The sequence below is a fragment of the Elephantulus edwardii genome, unplaced genomic scaffold (genome assembly GCF_000299155.1).
Source record: "Elephantulus edwardii isolate Elephantulus edwardi_28Jun2011 unplaced genomic scaffold, EleEdw1.0 scaffold00052, whole genome shotgun sequence".
NCBI classification, from domain to species: domain Eukaryota; kingdom Metazoa; phylum Chordata; class Mammalia; order Macroscelidea; family Macroscelididae; genus Elephantulus; species Elephantulus edwardii.
In genome coordinates, this window is record NW_006399802.1 from 3,205,229 (window position 1) to 3,208,189 (window position 2,961).

General features: G+C 47.3%; 1 protein-coding gene across 1 annotated transcript in view; it reads right to left on the minus strand.

The window, feature by feature from the left end:
* Positions 1 to 2,961, minus strand: part of IGFBPL1 (insulin-like growth factor binding protein-like 1) — a 17,238-nt gene that overhangs the window by 4,916 nt on the left and 9,361 nt on the right. The window lies entirely within an intron of this gene.

Consider the following 2,961-nt stretch of genomic DNA (forward strand, 5'->3'; position numbering starts at 1 on the left):
GGGCTGGTGTCTTCCTGCAGATGGGCTGGGCTCCTCCCACTTGGATGGGGTTTCAAAGAAAACACTGTGCTGAACAGCTGTCCTCACCCTGGGTGAGGACTCCTGGGGTCCATTCAAGATGTCCATTTGCATATCACAGATGCACCGACTCCACAAGGCAGTCCCTCTGCTCCGTCACTCCCTGCCCACCTTCCTCTTCCATCCCAAGGACAAATTTACAGAAAGTGGTAGAAGGACCAGGCTGACCTGGTGAATCAGGCAGGTGCTATTGTAGGCTGCAGAAAATTACAGAAGGTGCAGAGAAGGTACAGAGAAGGTGTGGGCTCTTTGAACAGGATGAATGAGCATGGGGTTCAGAAATATTTCATTCCTATTCCACAGACACCAGGCAGATCTGGTGGTGTAGTAATAAGAAACTGTGCTACTATACCAAAGGCATGTGGTTCGAATCCACCAGTGGCTCCATGGAGAAGGATGGACAATTTCCTCCTCTATGATTTACTGCCATTGAAAACCTACTGGAGGGTCAGCTATGAGTCAGTTCCAACATGACAGCACACAACCACCACAGATCCCACCTCTATGTGCCTGTATCTGCTCTGTTTACTCGGGGGCCAACAGAATCCAGTCGAGACACCTCTGCCTGGCATTCAAGGCCCCGTTGTACATGCCCTCCCTGCCGTGTAGAATTCCCACTGCCCCTGCCTCCCTTGTGAACAGCTCGTTCATCCTGCTGCAGGAGTCTGCAACTCTGTCTGGTTTCTCAAGGACATCCTGTTGTCCTCCACAGGCCTGTCCTGGAGAGGAAAAGGGCCCTGGCCACCTGGACTGGGCCACAATGAAATAGGACAGCAAAGGACGGAGACAGAGAGGAGAGGGGGCAGGTTCCAACCACACTCAAAGGCACAGGAGCTGAGGGCCAAAGAAATGAGACTGGTCTGGGCCCTCCAGCCAGAGTAGGAGGCAGACCCCATCAAGCTGGTGTCAACACATTCCCCGGGAGATTGTCCTAGAGTCGAGAGTCTCAAATTGGAGAGCTCCTTTTGTACCCTAACTCCCAAAGACCCTATGCCTGATCATGTACTCATATATTCATCTGGCCTCTCTCTATTTGTATACCTTCAGTGACACTGAGCTCACAACGTCTACAGTTAGCCTCTTCTATTCTTGGGAGGTTCTGTTGAAAAGCAAGCTTTACTTTTCTTTTTTTTTTTTTAACCACAGAGCTGAGATGCACCTACCTAGAACTCCCACCTGTTGAGCCCACAGCTTCCCCCTGGATCCCACAGCTTCCTCCCTCCAGGAATCTGAATACAGGGCTTATGTTCAGCACACCTTCAAGTTGCTCTTCTCTGCCCCCATATTGTCAGAGCAGCTCCTCACACTGTGCCCTGACTGTTCTCCAAAGGACCACGCCACGGTGCCCGAGAATAGTCAAAGCCCCCCATGCACCCACGTCCTAACATTGCCCAGTGTGCTCCGGAGTCTGCCTGACTGCCACAAGAAATCACAAAACCTGTGCTCTCCAGAAGGAGCTCATCTGTGATGACAAAGACAGCGTAATTTATTCACATCCTCCCGCCTGCATCTCATCAGCCTATAGAGGCTGCAAGGCAGAGGCTGCCAGAGCCCAAACGGGCCCTCCTCAAACAGCTCTCTTTGGGAACAATCAGAACCGCATTCTCTACCAAAGCCCTCCCTGGATTCCAAAGGGACACTCAATCAACGAGTTTTACTTCCATTCGTGTAAAGTCATAAATTTTAAATGAGATTTCATCAATCCTTTTCAGGCCTAAATGAATAAACCAGTAAATCACATTTCATCCTCCTCTCTCTCTGCCGTTCCCTCACCCGCTCTTTCAATAACTACAATTAAGAAAAACTGTCTGGGAAAATACAGTCTTTGTCACCAACTTCCTGCCAGAAAATATCATCCCTTTTATAAAAGAGACTGTTCTTTCGATGTTAAAATGACATTTTACGGATGTTTTCTTTTCCTTTTCAAATGTATATACAGTAAAATGCACTCTTTGGTGTATTATTCTACAAGTTTTAACAAATGCATAGTTGGTAACCATCATCTTAATCAAAATATAGATCAGTTATTTTAAAGTATTCCATGTGCTGCTGCTGCTGCTGCTGCTGTTGTGTGTGTGTTTCAGAATTCCTGCTCAAAACATAAAGCAGTTTTTGGCCACAGAAGCTCCTTACAATCAATACTTGAAATAGCAATAATTGCAATAACACTGTCACTTCCTGAGCATTTGCTATGAGTTCAGCACTCTCCCCTTGTTTAAAGATATTAACCATTTGACCTCCCCAGCAATCCTGTCAGATGGAGAAGCTATCCAGGGTTGCTGTTGTTATTAGGTGCCGACAAGGGGATTATTGACTCATATTGACTCATGGCATTGAGGAGAACTGCCCCTGGCCTGCAGGGAGTTGTGTTGCTGATCTAGAGAGCTGTGCCTCTCTGGCAGCTGGAATCCATCAGTAGCTCTGCAGCAGAAAGATGGCCGATTTCCTCCCTTTTGATTGACAGCCTCAGAACCCCAAAGGAGGGTCAGCTAGAAGTGGGTTCCGGGTCAACAGCCATGAGTGAGAATCTTTATGTGAGCAGATTGCCAGATCTTTCTCCTACAGAGCTGCTGGGCAATTCGAACCACCAGCCTCAACTTTTCAGTTATCAGTGCTTCGTCACTGTGCCACCTGATCTTCTTTACTCGGGGCCAGCTAGCCTTCAAGAGGGGAAAGGCGAGAGAATAGTCTAAAAGTATTATATTTTAGGGCATTTTTTAAAAATTTAGGTTGTTTATTTTTCATTTCAATGAACATCTACAGAGATTTTGGGATTCCATTCATTCATTGTTGCACCATTCTCCCCGCACAAACCCCTCCCCCCTCCCCCCATTTGCTCCTCTCCTTGAAAAGCAAAAGAAAAACTCCCTCATTGGTACACAA